Below are 21,956 nucleotides of genomic sequence, written 5' to 3' on the forward strand. Positions count from 1 at the left end.
AAATGAGACACCAGGCAGTGGAACCAAATCTTCCTCCAGCTTCAGAAGAAGCAGGCAAGGCCTGCCGCACTTGGACCAGGAAAATAATTCAATCCCAGGAAGACTGAGGTGGCCATGCTTAAAGTTAATCATTTTTGCTCTTGAAAGCATTCACCTTCTGCAGTGAAATTACTTGTGCAGTCTTAAGTTTCAATGGAAAAGAATGTTGTCTTGTCTAGATACCAGCTCTGCAGCTGCCTCAGGCCAGTCATATCTCTTTGTGCCTCAGTTTCCTTATCTGTCATCATAAAGATCTTAGATAGTCTTGAAAGCACCAAGCCCTGAGTGTCACAAATAGTGTTAATGATATAACTTCCTTTCACTATTTCTTTTGATTCCATAAACCTAACCTCAGATTATATCGCTTATTCTGAGATGGGGTGGAGAGATTCAGAGGTGCTGTATCTCTATAGTCATACTTCCAAGAATGGCCCGAGCTGTCAGGTGGTGGTAGGCATGCAGGAAGCTGGGGTGCTCATGAGCTAAGCCAGAGCTTATCACCTTAGGCCCAGGCGAAGGCCCATCCTCTACTCTCAGGCAAGGATCCAATTAAAGTGCAGAGAGCTCACCCGCATCAAAGATTCCCTTAGGTGCAGCAATCGGCAAGCTTCCTTGGCAATAAGTTCCTTCTTTTGTCTAACTGGCATCCCTTCTATTATAATTTGATCTCACTTCCTTTGCTCTGACTCTAAGGGGAAAGAAGAACAGCTGGTCACCACCACCCACATACTGGCCCTTCCGATAAAGGATGCTAGTGCCAAACATGGGGTTCCAAAAGCCTGCTCCTTCATCCTGTCGTAAAATTCAATCCAACTGAGCTGGGAGATTTGTGGCTTAGATGTCGGTGGAGTCAACCTGCCTGGGTACCAGGCATTCTGTGGGCAGCAGAGATATTTCCTATACCCTGGGAGTGGTGGCAGGTGGAGCAGGGACCTCTGTCATTCCATGAGCCTGCAACCCAAGGTGTGAGTCAGGCGCAGGCTCTGGGTATGTCGACTGAGCGAGTGGCTGGCAGTGGGCAATGGAAGACCCATGATGCTCCCCCAGAATAGTGTGGGTGCTCCAAAGATGAAGTTTAAGTAGTCTAAGAAAGTTATCAGTCTTGTGAGTTATCAAAGAACATAGCTTAATTTCAAAGGATGCCACTTTCTGCCTATTGGTAAATCATGGATTTTGTTTGTTTTTATGGTAAGATGGTTCCAGTGGAAATGAAAGGACTAAACTATCCTCCATACATGGCTGATAGAAGTGGAAACTGGGCTGAACTTTCTAGAAAGCAGTTGTCCACATCAACCAAAGGTTTTAAGATACTCTTTCAGAAAACACTTTCATATATCTTATCAAAATGCTAAGTAATGTATATTAACATACAAAACTAAACTGCAGGGGGCCTCCCTGGGGCCACAACGGGTTAAGATGGAACCCATGAAGCTATTTGCAGCCACTGCAGCACAAGTTCGATCCCCAGCCAGCCAGGGAGCTACCCACATGACGTGGCAGACCTCTCCTGTCTCACCGGCTGCTCCCCTCAGCAGTGTGTTTCAGTAGATCCACCTGTTCTGCTCCCCACTCTGTCTCTGGTGAATCCTCTCACCACCCCCCACCTCTGGCCTGTGCCCCAGTTCTTGTATGCATAAATAAATCTTTATTAAAAAACACTGAACTACACTGCATTCACAGCAGTATTTTTTAACAACAGCAAAAACATTAGCACAAATTACATGTCCAATGATAAGAATTTACTTAAATAAATTAAAGCTAACTGTGATTATGGAAGTGTGCAATTAATAAGCACAAAAAAATATAAAGACATGAAAAGGAAACTATTTAGTGAAAGCACATTTACAAAAAAAGCATATACCTAGTTATAAATATATCTATCCACACACACACACACACATATAAAACTATACACATTGGTATCTATCAATAGACTCTTAAATACATGGACAGGGACATTTCTTATTCATTTTTTCAACCCTCCGGCCCTGCAGAGTGTCTGGCATCAATAGGCCTTGTCCAACATATTGAATAAGTGAATTTGGTAAATACAAAGGGGGACTGAAAGTTGAGAACAAGTAACAAAGAGAACTGTGCCTGCCTCAAGCTGATCCAGGAAGCAGCACCTTCGAAGGGAGAATATAAGGGAAGAATAAATCAGGGGTTAGGGCGTGAAGACACAAGTCCCCTTCTAGCTTCTCAGTACCAAGGAAGCTTTCCAAATCCCTTCTTATTAAGGTTTAGCAGGTGGTGATATGTGTGTGTGGCAAACCCCATCAGCCTTATTTTTCTAGATCCTGCCCAGGATGTAGTGATGGGAGCTTCTGATTCTCAGATTACCTGAGCTCCAGATTACCTGTGTTACCTCCAGCCTATCCTTTCTTGGGAAGTGTAACAGCCAGCTCTGCTTCCACCATCCTAGTGAGCTCAGGTCCTTATTTGGCATTGAACACCTGGTAGGAAGTGGTTGTCACCACTGGGGCTGATCCATCCCCACCTGCTGCCCCACATGTTCCAGAATTTTCTTCAAGCACTCCTCTCCTCTTGGAAATTAGCAAAGTGTGTGCAAAGCTACCCAGCGCTTATTCCTTTTGACCCAGATGTTTGAGCTCTAGGAACAAATCGAAAGAAAATAATTAAAGCTGTTCACAAAGGTGTGTTTATAAAAGTGTCCGCTGTGGTATTATTTGTAACATCAGTGACATGGAAACATCAAAGGGCACCTAAACAAACAACAATGGGTCAATGATGCATTCAGTCATAGCACAGATGGGTGATGAAATATTTAATATGCAGTTGTAACAATTCTGTGGCAGGTGAATTTAATTATAACAGGAGGGATCTGAACTTAACATCTTACTAAGCAAGAAATGGAGGTTATGTTATAGTATCACCTCAACTTTGTAGGTTGTCTGTACTATCTATCTGGAAAGAGGAACAGCAGGAAGATAGCTTCCACACAGTAGGAGAGTTAGGGTGGGGTGTCAGGGGTTCAGGGAGCTGGTGAGTTCACGCCCACACTCAGGCATAGAGAAAATAATTGGGATATGCATGAACACAAGAACAGCCACTATCTCAGACTGGCAGCATCAAGACCAATGTTTATATGTATTTGTGCTTTTTGGAATGTTCCATTTTCTGCAATAAACAAGAGACATTTTTTCATTTTTTTTAAATTGAGGTAACATTGGTTAATAACATTGTATATAATCGCACACTTCTTCAGATAAATGTTAATAACACACCTGCCACCAAGATACTCATCATCTTCTGCCATAGTCCACTGGGCTCCTCCAAACCTTGCTCTCCACCCAAACCTCCCCCTCAATTCTATCCATAGTCAGACTTCTAGAGCTTGTTATTTTTTTTTAAGAACTAGGGTACAGGCCAGAGGTGGGGGGGGTGAGAGGATTCACCAGAGACAGAGTAGGGAACAGAACAGGCAGATTGACTGAAGTACTGCTGAGGGGAGAGAGTACTGCAGTGGGTGAGACAGGAGAGGTCTGCTGCACCATGTGGGTAGCTCCCTGGCCGGGGATCAAGCTCATGCTGCAGAGGCTGCAGATAGCTTCAAAGTACTGTGCTTAACACCTTGCGCCACCAGGAAGGCCCTATGGCTTGTTACTGGTTTGGTTCTGTGTGACCCTTTGTTTTGTTTCTCTGTAGAGCATTTGACTTCAGACAACATTTGTTAAAAATGAAAAAAAAATAAAGCAGAGATCCACTGACCTCAGGCAGACCTCAGTTACAAGGAAATGGAAATGTTTGCCCTCTATCACCCCAATTTTGGAACTCACATTTCCATCTTGGTAAGTGGCATTCTTCCTGTGATTTGGAATCGCAGTGGAAACAGCCCAAAGTGAGGGAGGCTGCTGACTGCCGGCTCATGCTGAGGCCCCATCTCAGCCTCAGGAGGCAAATGGAGGCTCAGAGGGTGATGCCCTCACACACATGCTCTGTCTCACACACATGCACTTACACTCGCTCACACACATGCTCTGTCTCAAACACGTACACACTTACACTAGCTCACACACATGCTCTGTCTCACATGCATGCACTTACATTAGCTCATCTGCACACATTCATACACACCTGCCCTGTCTATTCTTTATACACACTCTCACACACAAACACAATCATTTTTCAAGTTGTTTCTTTTTTCTGTTTCTTAATCTTCAGTTCCCAGGAGTCCATTATCAACCTGCAACTGGCTGAGTAGAGAAGAAAAATATCTACTACAGTTTTTAAGTACACAAATATATATTAAACAAATGCAATTTTATTACTATAGCAATATAATCATTACACAAACATGAAATCATAGACAAGAAAAAATTTTACCATCTTTCTAGAGAAATTGCTCTTACTAATACCAAACTATATAATTTTCCAGACATGTTTCTATGCTTAATTTTTTCTATGGCAATAATATAGCTATAAATAAAGATATAGATATATAGATAAATCTGTAGGTTTAGAAATATACAGTAAATATATACATATATATTTTTAATTAAAAAGATATGAGACTATGCCACTATAATATGTATTTTATTTAATATTATCCAAAATATTTTCAGTTTCACAATGTTTTTCCATAAATATTATACAAATGACTGAAGACTAGTCTAGGAGAACATTGCCATAGTTAATCAATTCTCTATTGTTGGATATTTAGTATATATTTCAATTCTATAAAATACTTTAATAAAGCTAATTGTTTCAGCTATCCACTAATGACATGGTTTCAGCAATGAATTTGCACTCAATAATGCAAAATATATCATTATAAATTTTTAAATATATAATTTACACTGTATGTATATTGTAATAACACAAAATATATAATTGCAGGTACACATACCTTTTTTCTTTTTCATGGAACTCAGACAAATGAAAATGTACTGGAATTCCTCTTTTTCATGGCTTCATGTGTTTTATGCATAGTAACCATTGCTGTTAAAAAACAAATTTCAACCAAACATGCTGGAGCAAAAGCTGAATTATTTTTCCTTTTTCTTTACAGAAAGTTGTGACATGAAAAGGTGATTGAAGAAAACATGGTGGGGGGAAGCACCTTGTCAAAGAATTACTTAATGAAAATATTGCTAATATATTGTTTTTCATGATGTATGCTATAGATGTCAGACTTTTAAAATATTTAATATGCTGTGGTTTTGAATTTTAAATAAATTTATTTTATTAATTTAAATTAATTAACTTAAATGTTTAATTATTATATTCTTTTCCTAAAATTATGTAAGTTTATACCTATCAAAGCCAGGGAGAAAAATTATATGGGATTAAAAAATGAAAGAGGGGAGTTACAACAGACATCTTAGAAATTCAAAGAATTATGATATTACAACAAATATTTGTTTGCTGATAAATTCAATAATCTAGAAAAGGTATGTAAATTCTGAGAAATAAACAATCATCCAATACTGACTAAGGAAGAAATAGAAAACCTGGACAGAATGATTACACAGGGAAACTATAACAGTAATCAAAAGTCTCCAATAAACAAAAATCCAGGACCAGATGTCTTCACAAGTGCATTCTACCAAACCTTCACAGATGAGCTAATACCTATCTGCTCAAACTATTTCAAATAATTAGGAAAGAGGGCATCTTCCCAAACACATTTTAGGAGACCAACATTACTGTAATACCAAAACCAGACAAAGACACCTACAAAGAAAACTACAAACCAATTTCCTTAATGAAAAATGATGCAAAAATTCTCGACAAAATCTTAATCTTGTTCCATAATGAATTAAAAAGATTATAAACCATGACTGAGTGGGATTTATACCAGGGACACAAAGATGATTCAACATCTACAAATCAATCAATGTGATTCACATCAATAAAAGGAAAAATAAAACCCTATGATTATTTCAACAGATGCCAAGAAAGTATTTGAAAATATTCAACATCCATTCATCCAAACCATTGAAAAACTGGGAAGAAACAGACCATACCTCAACATGATAAAGGTCAAATATAACAAAACCACAACTACATCAATGTCAATGGTGAAAAACAAAGTTTTTTTCCCAAAGGTCTGATACAAGACAAGTATAACCACTTCTACCATTATTACTCAGCATAGTATTGGAAATCCTAGCTAGAGGAATTAGGCAATAGAAGTATACAAAAGGAATCCATATCGGGAAAGAATAAGTAAAACTATCATTATTTGCAGATGATTGATAATAGATTATAAAGAACCCTAAAAACTCTACTAAAAAACCTAACTGAAGCAGTAAGTCAGTTCAGCAAAGTGGCAGGTTACAAAATTAATATACAGAAATCAGTTGCCTTCCTATATGTAAACAATGAACTAAAAGAGGGAGAAATTAAGAAAATAATCCCATTTACAATTATATCAGAAAGAATTAAATACTTAGGAGTAAACTTAACAAAGGAGGTAAAGCACCTATACAGGGAAAACTGTATGACTATAAAACTATAAAAGAAATACAGAGCACAAAGAAATGGAAAGATAGTCCCTATACAGGGATTGTAAAAATTAGTATTGTCAAAAATGGTCATTCTACCCAAAGCACTATGCACATTCAGTGCAATCCCTATCAACATTTCAATGTCTTTCTTCAAAGAATAGAACAAACATTACCAAAATTCATATGGAATCACAAAAGACCATGAAAAGTTAAAGTGGTCCTCACCAAAAAAGAAAGAATGGTAGTAGCACTCTCCCAGACTTCCAGCTATACTAAAAAGCTATGGTCATCAAAACAATATGGTACTTAAACAAAAATAGATACCCAGACCAATGGAATAGAATTGCCTCTGTAGATGGTTAATCTAAGACAAAGGAGTAAAGAATATACTGGGCCAAGGAAAATCTCTTCAATAAGTGGTATTTGGAAAACTGAACAGCAAAAGAATGAAACTAGACCACTAGCTCATACCATACACAAAATCAACACAAAATGGATAAAAGGACTCGGATGTAAGACTTGATGCCATAAAATAAATAGAAAAAAACAGAGGCAAAACACTCCATGACATTGGCTTTCAGTGATGTCTGTGAATTTGTCTCTAGCAGCAAGGAAAACAAAGGAAAATATAAATTGGGACTTCATAAAACAAAATGCTTGTGCACATTTTAAGAAACCATCACTAAAACAAAAAGACAATTGACTAAATGGTAGAAAATATTTGCAAACCATACATCTGACAAGGGACTGATATCCAAGATCTATAAAGAACTCATGCACCTCAACAAAAAGAAAACAACCAAAAAAAAGGGGGGACAGGAGAGCCAAATAGGCATGTCTCCCAAGAATACATACAGATGGCCAACAGCCACATCAAAAAATGTACATCATCATTTATCAACAGAGAAATGCAAATCAAAGCCACAAGATACCACTTCATACCTATGAGAATGGCCTATAGCAAAACAAACAGAAATAACAAGTGTTGGCTAGGATGTGGAGAAAAAGAAACACTCTCACACTATTGGTGGGAATGTAAACTGATCCAGCCCCTATGGAGAATATTATAGAGCTTTAATCAACAGATTAAAAATGGGGCCTCCCCTGGTGGCACAGTTGGTTGAGCGCCTCACTTTGAAGCTGTCTGCAGCCTCTGCAGCACCAGTTTGATCCCGGTCGGCCGGAGAGGGTCCCACATGGCAGGCAGACCTCTCCTGTCTCGCCCGCTGCTCCCCTCAGCAGTGTATTTCATCCGTCTGCCTGTTCTGTTCCCTGCTCTATCTCTGGTGAATTCTCTCACCCTCCCACACATCTGGTCTGTACCCTGGTTCTTGTATAAAATAAATAAATAAATTTAAAAAAAAAAAAAGAATGATTAAAACTGGATCTACTACATGATTCAGAAATTCCATTCCTAGGTATCTACCTAAAGAACACAAAAATACTAATTTGAAGAGAAACTTGCACTCCTATATTCACTGCAACACTATTTACAATAGCTAAGCTATAGAAACAACCTAAATGCCCAAATACAGATAAGTAGATCAGGAAGTTTTGGTTTATGGACATAACAGAAGACTACTCAGGTATCAAAAAAGATAAAAAAAAAAAAATTGCCATTGGTGGCCAATATGAATGGAGCTGGGATTATACTAAGCGAAATAAGTCAGAAGGGGAAAGACAAAAACTGATGGTTTCACTGATGTGTGGAATATAGAGAAACCAAACAAAAGGTCAGAGAAAACCTAACTAACAACAAACCCTAGAAAGCTGACTACATAATTGAGGCTACCGAGGGAGGGGAAGGATGAGAACAAAGTGAGGAGGAGCACAACGGACTATGGTGGAGGGTTGTGGGAGTTTTGGTGGTGGGTGTAACGTGGTAACGACACCTGAAGAGGGAGACCCTAAAATGTCAAAAAACAAAAACACAAACAACATTTAAGACAATGTTACTTCAATTTTTACAAAAGCCTGGAGGCGCTCCAGGTAACCCCCATATATCCCCAATACCATGTTGGATGGACATAGATGTTTTCTCAGCTGATGTTTATCGGTCAGGACCCACAGCCCTCCTGCTGGGAGAGACACAGCCTCACAAAGGCAGAGACAAAATGGACAGTCTCATGTGTCCCTGGGTAGGAAATGTGCCGATTCCTTAACATCCCTGCCTGTCCATTTCATAGCTCCATCACACATCATCATCCTCACCTGACCGGTGTTGTTCCCTACCTCTCTCTCCTGCTCTGTCTCTTCATTTACCCCCCTCCTCTCCTTCCCCACCACCCCTTTATGCCTCATTCTCTCATTTTCCTTCCAAACCTGGAATCGAAATCTCCATAAAAAGCTGGTGAGAATGTGGTGTAAGAGCAAACAGAGGCTCAGCAGCTGTGCTACCCCCCTTCGGTCCACTGGGCACTGTGTGGACTTCCTGTCAAGGGAGGGCCTCACGGGGAATGAACACTAAGGTCTGTCAACCTGTCTCCCTCTGGCCCAAGGGCTCTCGCAGAAGCAGAGGCAAACTCCATGAGCAGGGCTCTGCCCAGGCCTTCTGGCGAGTCCTGTCCTGTGTTTGATGCTGCCTCCCTTTAAGAGGCCTCTCCTCTCACACTCTCTCCTCTCTCCTCTCTCACTAGTCCTCAGAGATGTCTGTGCGCAGCCTAGGGGAGGACAGTGGGCCACAAGGAGAATTTGGCAACCGGTAAATCTGTCTTCGAGGATCTCACGAGCTGAGTGTGGGTGTTGTCCACCTGGCCAGCCTCCCACGCCACCGGCTTCCGGGATGCCTGTGCCACCCACACCCAGGGCCAGAGCCAGCCCCTGCCCTCGCCATTGCAGACTTTACACCCGTTCTGGAAGAGAGCACCGTGGAGGAGGAGGAAGACAAGAGGAAAACAGGGAGAAGGAAGTCCTGCCAAACCCTACCTCCTCCACAGAGCTTCACTGCCCTCTTCAGCTCCTGGCCTCTCTCCCTCCTCCAGGCTTCCAGAACATTCATTAGACCACCCATCAGTATGCACATAGTATGTCCATCATTGTCACCCTTTTATATAAGTGAACCTTGCTTGGCTCAACTACTCAAAGCTGCTGCTCTTAGCAGAGACATGGTGCGTTATGAGGGGTTATTTATGTCTGTGACCCACACTTATCACAGTGGCACGTGATAAGGAACCATTCGCCACACATGAAACTTACATTATGCAATGTTGCTTCAATAAAAAATAATAATAATTTAAAAATAGAAACCTGGGCCTCCCCTGGTGGCGCAGCGGTTGAGCGCTGGGTTGCGAAGCTGCCCGCAGTCTCTGCAGCACCAGTTCGATCCCCGGCTGCTCCCCGGCCACCGGAGGAGGGTCCCACGCAGACCTCTCCTGCCACCCGCTGCTCCCCTCAGCAGTGTACTTCGGTCCTTCTGCCTGCTCTGCTTCCCGCTCTGGCTCTGGTGAATTCTCTCACCCTCCTGTGCTTCTGACTGTACCCAGTGCTTGTATAAATAAATAAAAATAAATCTAAATAAATGAATGAATGAATGAATGCATGAAAAAAATAGAAACCTCCCCCTAGGGAAAAAAGAACTATGTGCCCAGTGTGTTCTTACATGTCGAGATAACACTAAGCCAGAGAAGGTGGAGGAAGAACGGCTGATGCAGGTTATGCATGATTTCACCTGGAGTTCTGAGTCCCCAAGCAAACACAGAGTGTTTGATGTTCCACAGCGGGGGGCAATCTTACTTATTCCTGTTACTACTGACTTATAGGGGCAGTAATAAAGGGGAGGTAGAGGATCTCTACAAGTACCCACAGCAATTAACTCTCAGATCCAAGACCCCCTTCCCTCTTCAGGGTGCCCCAACCAGAAAGCTGTAAGAAAGTCCACCAGCTGACAGTGAGTTGAGAAAGATATCAGAGTCGAGAAAACTGTCCATTGCTGGTCTGACTACAAATGGTAGCGTAAGAGAACATTTTGAAAAAAGGGGCACATTACAGATTTTGTGGTGATGAGACACCCCCAAATGAAATATCCCAGGGGCTTTTAGTTTTGTGACTTACCCTTGTGTGGAAGAGGCGGATACAGCAACACAAGGCTGATGGGGGTGTAGTGGAGCCAACTGAGCTGTTTCTAGAGAGGATTCTGTAAAGCTTGATGCTCATTAAACAGTGAAGAAAATTCTTGGTGGTGGTACTCAAGATGCAGACAAATATAATTTGAGAGACTGCTTTGAAAGCTACAGTGAGACTGAGCCCATCCAAGTCATGGAAGTTATGGGAGACAGGCAGAGTGGGGAAAAAGACGTTTTATTTTTGTAACTTTTGATAATTGTGATGCAGTTGATAAAAAATGTTTAGAAATTGACTATTGATGGGCATGAAGTGAGAAGGGCCCTTTATAAACTGGGAATGCAGTCTGCTGGGTCACACAGAGGTCATGGAGGTGGATTTGGCAACCTTTTGGGTTGTGGAGGGAACTTTGGAGGTGATGGAAGGAACTTTGGTGGTGGTGGAGGTGGTAGTGATGTCGTTTTTTGGAGTTTGGGTTTGGAGTATAGGGTCTTCGGTTTGTTCTAGAAAAGGTTTCACCAGAGCTCCTGTTTCAGTGGCACGCAGTAAGTTTCCCAGGAGAGTTTCTCCACAAGACAGAGATAGTAGTTATATTTAAAGGACAAGCTTATTAGGGAAAGGGACAGAAGAGGAAATGACACTTGCATAGACACAGATGTGCAGAAAGGGCTGCCCCAAAAGGAACAGGTTTTCTTAAGAGGCCTGCATGGTCACAGGCGGGAGGCCTTGAGGAGAGCTGCCTCTGCTGAGGGAGGTCAATGAAGAGAAGTCCCGGCCTGGCACAGGTCACGGGTACACAGGAAGCTGCTGCCCTGCAGAGGAAGAGAATGGGTAAAGAGAGAGAGGCACCTGCATAGTCACAGGTAGGCAGATGGACTACTGCCCAGAGCCAGTGCAGAGACTGCACTGATAATAATTTTCTTCTCTTTGGGAGGCGCTCACTCCTTGTGAGCCTTCAGGTTAGTTGCTGATTTTGGATAACTATGCAAAATCCAAAGGAGATTCCACAATGGGCTCAATCTCCATATCTTTACCTTTGGGTCTGGGCTCTAGACACTCCCTACAGCAGTCTGACAACCTGCTTGGATTTTATACTTTGTAATCTAGGCATTGGCACCTGCCTATGGATCTTGGTTTCTATAGCTGGGTCTATGGCTATGCTACTCCCCTACTCCCACTTGCAGCTCTCTTGGCATTGTGTGAGCCAGGTTTCTCGTCTTGTGGCACCTCCTTTACAATTTTTTAATTCTTGTCCTCCATCGGTAGCAGCAGAGGTAGTCATGGAGGAGGTGATGACGGATACAATGGATTTGGAGGTGATGGTGACAACTGTGGTGCTGGATCTGCTTCTAGCAGCAGAGAAGGATGGCAGCTACTTTTTATCAAAAGTTACAGAAACAAACCCTCTTTTTCTCCCCGCTCTGTCTGTCTCCCATAACTTCCATGACTTTGATGGTTCAATCTCACTGTACCTTTCAAAATAGTCTCAAAAATTATATTTGTCTGGGGCCTCCCTGGTGGCGCAGCTGTTGAGCACTGGGCTGCGAAGCTGCCCGCAGCCTCTGCAACACCGGTTCGATCTTTGGGCACCAGCAAGGGTCCCACAAGGCACGCAGACCTCTCCTGCTGCTCGCTGCTCCCCTCAGCAGTGTACTTTAGTCCTTCTGCCTGTTCTGTTCCCCACTCTGGCTCTGGTGAATTCTCTCACCCTCCTGTGCTTCTGACTATACCCAGTGCTTGTATAAATAAATAAATCTTTAAAAAAAATTATATTTGTCTGCATCTTGAATACCACCAATTGTACACATGTATACCCAATTCCAACATGTGTGGGTGCAGGTGGTAGAGGACCAGGACATGGAAGCCAACATGGAGGACATGGTATTGATGGTAAAAGATAGGATGGTTCCAATGAGGGAGGTAATTTTGGTGGTGGAAACTATGGTGGTGGTGATGGTAACTCAAATGATTTTGGAAATTATAGTGTGCAACAGCAATCAAATCATGGACCCATGAAGGGGGTCAGTTTTGGTGGAAAGTCCTCCCCAGTGTGTGGTCATGGCAAGCCACTGTAGCACTTTCCATGATGATTTCCTCAATGTAAAATGGGTTAGTGGCCCAAAGTCTTTCAAGGTATATCCCAATTCTGAAATTCTGCAATGCTTTATTCTTTTGTGGGAGTTGGAATGGGGAAAGAGTTTGGGGGGAAAAAAATCAGTAGTAAAAGGAGGTGGAATTCCTTTGCTTGTCTTCTTTTTTTTAAAAAAAAAAGATTGATTGATTGATTTATACAAGCACTGGGTACAGTCAGAAGTGCGGGAGGGTGAGAGAATTCACCCTCAGCCCACAGGGGAACAGAACAGGCAGACTGACAAAATACACTGCTGAGGGGAGCAGCGGGCATGGCAGGAGAGGTCTGCGCACCATGTGGGACCCTAACCGGCAGCCGGGGATCGAACCAGTGCTGCAAGAGGCTGTGACCAGCTTCACAGCTCAGCGCACAACTGCTGAGCCACCAGGGAGGGCCTGCTTGTCTTCTATGAAGATAACAAAGAGGAACTCTCCCTTTGATTTCACCAGGAACTGAAACCTAAAACAATAATACCAAGCTGTTAGCAATTCTGCCTGTAATCCTCTCTTGCCCACTCAAGGGCCATCAGAGGCAGGGCAAGGGGAGCTCCCAGCTTCCTAGAGATGGCAGCTACTCAGTTTTGAAGACAAACAGCCAGAGGAGAGAAATGGGAATCAGTCCTGGGCTGGCTGGCCTGAAGGGCTCTCCCTAATCTCCCTGTCCTGAAATCCAAAGCCCTGGGAATGGCCTGTTGCGAATGACTCAGACCTGGCTTAAGAGACAGAGAACTCCCTGGGGGATTCCTATCAGTCCCAGCTTGTTCCCCCCATTGTTCCAGGGGAAATGAGAAGCTGGAGAAGCTGAGAGCAGAGGTAAGCCTCCATTCCAGAGCCTGGGGCAGGGAGGATTTTGAGTCTGTTCCCTCTTTAGCATTTCAGGCTGCTTTGAAAAGGGAGAAAAAGCTATTTGATCTTGGGTGAATTTTTCAAATAGACCTTGAAATGGATCAAGTAAAATGTCTGAATCTGAAAAGCTCAAGATGGGAGAAGTTTGAAGGTGGCTCTGGGAAAATCAAGATGGGGGAAAGATAGGTCCTTCAAAGGGAAGCTGAGGCTAAATGCCTGAGTCCGGATAGGGAACACAAGTTCCCAGTCATGAGCCTTGACATGCTTATGTGTCTTTTTGAAATGAGGGGCTCTGAAATAGAGACTGAGTGACAATGCAGAAAGGAATCTCCTACCACAACTCCAGCTCCAACCCTCTGCATCTCTGTCTCTAAACAATTACTATTCATTCTATTGGCATCTCCTTAGAATTTCTACTGAGAGACTCTAAGGTGGACTTTTTCATTGTTAAAATTTCCCTGAAGCTTCATTGTTAGGATATACGATGCTTGTATACTCTCCTTCATCTCTCCATAGGTTTTTGAAGACATAAAGTAACATCTTCCTTCATTTTGAGTAGCTTGGGTACTGTTTGGAAGATCGCCTCTGTTTGTCTTGTGACTTTGCTTTGCCTGGGACTTGACGATGCATCCCTCAAGCCTACATGCACCCCTCTTTAAGAAATGCGTGATCAGCCATCATCAGGAGAGAGATGTGGTCAGAGTAGGGGCAGCAGGAGGATTTGTACATATTGGGCAGGTGGGAAGCCCCTGGATTATATAGGTGAGAAATAACACTGGTGTGGGCCAAAGTGGAAGCAGTAAAAATGAAGAGCAAGCAGAGACTCCTGACAATACTAGAGGTAGAGTGTCTGCATTCAGTCTAGACTTGCTGACTTGGTGGGAGTACACCCTCAAAAACAACTCAGAAGGGCCTCCCTGGTGGCGCAGGGGTTAAGACGAAACCTATGAAGCAATCCGCAGCCACTGCAGCACGAGTTTGATTCCCGGCCCACCAGGGAGAAACCCACATGGCGGGACAGACCCCTCCTGTCTCGCCCGCTGCTCCCCTCAGCAGTGTACTTCGGTCCATCTGCCTGTTCTGTTCCCTGCTCTGTCTCTGGTGAATCCTATCAACACCCCCCATCTCTGGCCTGTACCCCAATTCTTGTATAAAAATAAATAAATCTTTAAAAAAAAAAAAACTCAGAGTATACTTTTCACCAACTCCATTGAAAAACTAATACTACAGAAACCCTAGTTAAATGAGCTCAGAAGGCTAGAAGAACGTGCCTATGCCTACCACATGAAAATCAGCAAATTACAAGCCCCAATAAGCCCTATGCATCCCATGGGAAGCGAGGTTGCATCCCAGCCCAGTGGAGGGCAGGAGACACTGCAGAGGTTATACAGAGGGGGTGCTAGTCTTTGGTACATAGACTGAGTCTTGCCAGTGGCCTGCACTCTCAAACCTGCCCCTTTCATTGTTGTTTCTGGATAAACCCATTTTGTTGGTGAAACAATTGATTGCTCTTTATTTGAGATCAACATAGGGAATGTGCTAGACTGACTAGAGTCCACAATGAATTCAATGAATAAAAGATCAGTTTCTTGGGGCTGCTTGGGTTTAAGACTGGCTTAGGACTGGCAGTTTCTCAGTTTAAAGAAAGGAAAAGAAACTCCCCAGTTACAGCAACATGCTTAAGTAGGGCTCTTAACGTCAACTCATAAAAAACTCTTTGGCCAGATAGTTGCTTTGACTAAACAATATTTTGATGAGTTAAATGCAAATGAATCAGAACCATGTGTGGCCAGCTCTACCCACATTGAGATAATAGGCAGGGGGATGGGAGTCGGGTGGGGATGCGTGGAGGTGGTGGGGGTGAAGGGGGCTGGCAGAAACCACTCAAGATTCTGCCTAAAAATCCAAAGATGTATCAAAAAGCAGTAGCAGTGGCCTCAAGCTTATTTTCTTCAATCCTAAAATTGTCCTGAGGTTTCCCTGCTCCTAATTTGATAGAAGTAATGAAGCCAAGCTTTCCAAGTGCTCTGTTTGGCAAATCTGAAGCCGATTCATGCCAGGCCAGAGATGCTCGCGGTTTAACCACCTAATCCCTTGTCTCTCGCTGTTTGTCTGTTTCCATGGAGGCACAGAACAAGGTTTGGGTTGTCTGTGTGAATGGAGGCAAGGAAGAATCTGGATAATCTAAATTACTGCATAACCCTGCATCATTTGCTTGGAAAATCATTAAGAAATTATTTCAAAAATTATTAATGATGAGTCTGTTGCTTTGTGTTGGTGTGGAATCATACCACCTGGATTTTAGGTTATAGAGCCCAAGGATGGAGGCTAGCTCTGCTCCCACCACCTCACCCCTCCCTCTTGGTCACCCAGCAGCCCTTGCTTCCCTTTGGGTAGGTTATTTAACTCCCGAGTTCCCTTGCAGGCAGCCCTAACACTACTCTTTCCCTTTGTCTTAGATCCCATTTGCCAGCCGCACCTGAATTTCCAGAACTCCGTATTCCCAGAAACCACCATCTCCTAACTCCTCCACACTCCCAACCAAAATTGGGCCCAAGGTGCTATTCAGCAGTCCTGGGAAATGATGCAAAATAACCTTTTCTTCCCTGGCTATGGTCAGAGGTGGCCCTTTTGCTCTCCATTCTTAGTCCCATAATGGGCCTTGGCCTGGCAACTGCTTTTAAAGAGCTGCTTCATTTGGCAGTTACACCATCTCTCTGCCCTTTGTGGAATGCTTATTAATGATGTATGCAGAGTCTACATTCATCACGGGAGACGGGTGACCTCACATTGATTCATTTCCTCTCTCTGGGACATATCTGGACTCTCCCTGCATCCATGACGTTAAGTAGGAAAGGTAATACCAGCTGAACTTTTACCAGCACCTTTTATCCTCCTACAAGTACACCTTCTTGGTCCAGAGGTAAAGATAATTCATCATTTCCTCCCATGTCGTTCTCTATTCTTTCTGACAAATGTTCGTTGACCTTGGGTGACTCCTTTGAGGGCTTGACTTCTGCGTTCTGGCATAGAGTCCTGTCTGGAGCCTTCATTCCCTCTTAGAAATTATTTTTGTCAACCAAATCCCGTTCTTGAATTAAAATGTCTAATTTGACTCTGTAAGTGCCTCTGCTTGCTCCCACTGTTAAGGTTTTATCTAAGGAGATAAAATGGTTTTATCTAAGGAGAAAATGCAGGTTTGGGTTCTGAAGCCTGGATTATATAAATCTTTAGGATCTTTAAGACTTTGACAACTAAAGGTTGTCATTGCCTTAGCACACAGATAATCTAAGTGCCTGGCACATATTAGGTGTTCAAAAGGGATTGATGAATGAATGAATGAGCCTCCAAACTTATATGCTGTTTTTAGGTGGGAACTGAGGGATAGTGTGGTCTACCAAGAACCACTGAGGACCATTAAAGTTTTATTTATCACCCTGAGGAACATCTACAATGAAGGATATTGTAGATGTCCTCAAGATCTGCTCACAAATTCTAACATTACATTTTCTCCAGATTTGGGAGTGACATGTTGGCGTCCCTGGAGCTTTTAGAATAGAATTAAAAAGAATTAGCAAAGTGAATGGCTATTATCCCCAGGCAAAAGAAACTGAAGGATTATTTAGGAATATGGATAGAAATTTTGGAATACTCAAGGCCATTGGGATGATTAAGCTAATTTCACGGAGACAGTCTGGAATTGGCAGAGTTGAATATTCTTATACTCTCCACACAGAAAGTGCATCCTAGGGCAAAGCTGGTACGTGTGCTTAAGACATGTACAGCATCGGGCCTCCCCGGTGGTGCAGCGGTTGAGCGCTGGGTTTCGAAGCTGCCCGCAGCCTCTGCAGCGCCGGTTCCATCCCCGGCTGCTCCCCGGCCACCGGAGGAGGGTCCCACATGGCGCGCAGACCTCTCCTGCCGCCCGCTGCTCCCCTCAGCAGTGTACTTCGGTCCTTCTGCCTGCTCTGCTCCCCGCTCTGGCTCTGGTGAATTCTCTCACCCTCCCGCGCTTCTGACTATACCCAGTGCTTGTATAAATAAATAAAAATAAATCTTTAAAAAAAAAAAAAGACATGTACAGCATCACTATAGTGAAAAAAAATCTAAATGCCCTTCAATAGGAAATGCATAGAGAAATTGTGGTATATTCATGCAACAAAAAATTCTGTACAACAAAAATAACTAGAGCTACAGACATAAATGATTCTTGAAAATTTACACAACGGATAGTCATTTACATGACATGCAAGTGCCTTTATATCCATTAAGAGCATATACCTCTTAGTAGAATGACATGCACAGGAATTAAAATCTCCAAATTCAAGATAAGGGTATCATGGATGGATTCATCTATGTTGATAATGTTTTATTTATTAATTTCAACTGTGGATACCTGTATCACTCTATATTTCTTGAATATAGAAATATTATGTAATGATTAATTTTCAAAATAATTACTCTAAACTATTGGTCTTGATTGCTTCCTATGTTGTACTGTTAAGTGGATCAATGTCACCTTCCCAAATGTGGAGCAGCTTAAGTCAGACAGTTAACAGGCCTTATGAATGGCCCATTATAGTTGCTTTAAATCCAGCCTTGCATGCAACCAAGCCCCAAGACTCTGATGAGAGATCAGCAAAGGATTTACAAGCTGGACTTGTGCTCTGCCTCTTGACACACAGTATTGGTTCCATGTGCTGTACATGACCTCTCATCTTCCTTCAAAGATCACCCGTGCTCTTTCCTCTGAAAGCTGTTTAAATCCTGACTCCTGTCTGATTTCAGGAGTTCCAGATAGGCTGATGGAAGGTGCTGGAATTCTATAGAATGACTCTATGCTTCAGTGATGCTGTCTATGATCCTGAAACTTTGGGATACTTGTAGGCTTTTTGCTTTTGCATTTGTTTTACAAATTGGTGTGGTTCTGTCAGTCTTCCACATACTTTCACTTGGACGGCTGTGTTTGAAAGTTCAAGTGTCTATATGAAAACCTCCAAATAGCTTTGAGTCAATTTATTCTATTAATACCTGATGATCTCGAGTGTCGACAAACATGTGGAGGTTTATATATTCTTATATGCTGTTGGACATATTTGACTGTTACACTTGAGGGAATAATTCATTGATTTGTGGTTAAAGTTAAAATGCGCATACCTTTCAACTCATCAAATATACTTCTGGGAGGATTATAGCAAATACAGAATGATGAAATATATACAAGAATGTTTATAGCTGTATTGCTAATGATAGTGACAAATTGAAAATAGTCCAAATATCAGTCAGCAGTTCGATCCACACAAGCATTGTGGAATATTTTTATAATGGAAAAAAGAAAGTAACAAAATAAGTGGCTACATCTATATATTTATAGGAATGAATAAACCTCAAACAGGCAATGTTACATAAAAAATAAGTAATGAAATGATACACCCATGTTGTAGAATACCATTGATGGAGGGTTCAAAGGTATCAAAAGTAACACTGTCTAATAAGTATGTGAAATAATAGAAATAATATGGGAGGACGGAGTAAACATCAAATTCAGATAGGAGATACTTTTGGTGAGGGCAGGAGAACAATGAGATTAAAGAAGGTTACTCATTGTCTTTGCTGTTTTAAAGGCTATGACTTAAGTAGTCATCTCTAAAATTGGAGACATTTTAAATATCACCATAATGCTAATCAAATCTAACAAAATTATCAACAACGTTTACGATCATTGAAAATACTCAATTGGTAGTGAATTCATAGTTGTCTCAACAATGTTGCTTTATAGTAGGCTTGTGTAAATCAGTATCAAATAAGAACCAAGCAATCGCATTGTGTTTTGTTTTAATGTTTCCTAAATTGCTTTCAGTCCAGAGCAAGTTCTCCCTTAATACTTCCTTTACTAAAGAAACAGTCTATTGACCTTTAGACTGCTCTTCCAACTTCTAGATTTATCTCTTACTTTCTTCTGGTGCCATTTAACTTGTTACTTCCTCCCTTCCATCCCAACACAAGGAAGTTTGCTCCAGAGATTTGGTTTAATTCAGGTTCAACTTTTTTGGAAAGAAAACTTCCTACCTTGTGCTGAATACTTTGATTACACGGTATCAGGAGACATATGGGTTAATGAGGGTTAAACTAATGAAAGATGGTGGAAGTCGATCCCTTCACTACAGCATTGCCCTTCTACCTTCCTTTTAAAAGCTTCCTCCGTCAAGATCATTGTCAGAATCCATGATTTCCTTAAGGTTACAAAATGATAACTGCTTCTTGGTCTTTTGGCTAAGATCAAGAAAAGGTTACAAAATGATGATTTTCTATCAGTTTTCACTTTATGAGACTGAATTATTCTGTGAAAAAAAGGAAACTTCTCTCGTGTTCAAGGACTAGTTATTCTGAAATACCACTCACATAGGTATTAGACAATTATTTCCCTTAAACTACCAATTTTCAGAATTATGAGTTGGGACCCAAATATTTCCTTTCTTTAAAAAAGTATCTGGGAAAAAAGGCTAAATGCTAAGATTTTCCTAAAGCTGGGTGGTAACTGTCCTAGTGTTTATGCTATTCTCCAAACCTTCCAAAGTTTGAAATATTTTATATTTAAATGTTTAACTGAACAGGAAAAAAGAAATCAACAACCTAGTTAGTAACGTGCAAAATACACTTAAAGTATTTGTACTACAATTAAATAGAAGTTTGACCTGAGTTTTGGTGATAGAGGTTATATAAAAAATTTGGAGGCCTCATGAATTTGTTTGAAAGGTAAGAAAAAATAAATAAATAAGCTAAACCAGACCAGCAGAGACCATGAGAGCAAATATGGCCTCCACCCAGGGCCTGGCGGGACGCAAGATTTGCTGTGGTGCAACTGCCATTTCAAATCAGAAATGACCAGTAAACTCACACATCACAAATCTAAGCATTTCTTTAACCCAGGAATGGAAAGGTGACCCCAGGGGCTGCAGTGAGCTGGGTCCCTGAGGAGCTGGCATGAGTTCCTCAGGGAGGGTAGAAAGGAAATGGTAATTTTGTTCTTCTTTTTTGGTATCAGATTGTATTGACTTGTCATTCACTTACAAAACTTCACACCTCAGCAAGTGCACATGCTTCCTTCTTGCAGCCTTCCCCAAAGTTCTAGCCATTACCTTATCACGCCTCCCTCACCTCCCCTCCCCTCTGGTAACCACCATATTTTTCACAGAATCTGCAGTTAATTTGTTGCATTTTGCCAGTTTGTTTTCCTCAGCTAATTATAACCTCAGAGAGTGACACCATTCCATTCGGTAACTACTTTTAACCTCCTGATTTACTTCGCTGAACACAATCACCTCAGGTTCTGTTCATATTGTGGCAAAAGGCATAATTTCATCTTTTTTAATAGCTGAGAAGTATTGCACTGAGTATACAGACCACAACTTCTTTATCCAGTCATCTGTGAGTGGGCATTTAGGTGACTCCATGTCTTGGCTCTTATGAAAAATAGTGTTTAGAGGTGAGCATTAAAGGAATAATAGCAGAGGCTTAAGATTCTAATTGTGCATCAGATACTTGTATTCTGGGCTGAGCAGAAACACACACACAAATTTAGGCAGGCAGGTCATTCTGGTGAAATTTGAGGAAAGGCTTGGGTCCAGAGGGTGAAAAGCTGGGTTTCTGGAGTCAAGAAAACCAGTATTTGGACCTGTAGGTGGGTGACCCTACACCTGTTACTTCACCAAGTTTCAATTTCCTTATCTCTAAAATGAAAAAATAATAGCTCTTCTTAGGGCTGTGGGAAGAATTAAATATGGTTGTGTCAAAAGACAGTAGATTTCGAACTACTAGAGTTTCTACTCTTATTAAAATATTACTGAGCTTATTCCTGTTTATTTAATGTATAAATCTATTCATAGAAAATCCAGAAATAAACCCACAGATTTATGGTCAACTAATCTTTGACAAAGGAGCAAAGACTATGCATTGGAGCAAAGAAAGTTTGTTCAATAAATGGTGCTGGGAAAACTGGGTCGCTACATGCAAAAGAATGAAGCTTGACCACTACCTCACACCATACACAAAAATCAACTCAAAATGGATTAAAGAACTAGACATAAGACCTGAAACCAAAATACATAGAAGGAAATATAGGCGAAACACTACGGGATTTGCACATCAAAGACATCTTTACAGACACATCACCCAAGCAGTGATAGTGAAGAGAAAGATAAACAGCTGGGACTACATCAAATTAAAGAGCTTCTGCACAGCAAAAGAGACAATAACAAAAACAAAAGAGAAACCCCACCAACTGGGAGAACATTTTTGCACCCAACACTAATGATAAAGGACTGATCACAAAAATCTGCAAAGAGCTGATGAGACTCAGCAACAACAAAGAAAATAATCCAGTCAAAAATGGCAGAAGAGCTAAAAAGAAAC

The sequence above is a fragment of the Talpa occidentalis genome, unplaced genomic scaffold (assembly GCF_014898055.3).
Source record: "Talpa occidentalis isolate TD23 unplaced genomic scaffold, MPIMG_talOcc4v2.1 talOcc4.16, whole genome shotgun sequence".
In the NCBI taxonomy this organism is placed as follows: domain Eukaryota; kingdom Metazoa; phylum Chordata; class Mammalia; order Eulipotyphla; family Talpidae; genus Talpa; species Talpa occidentalis.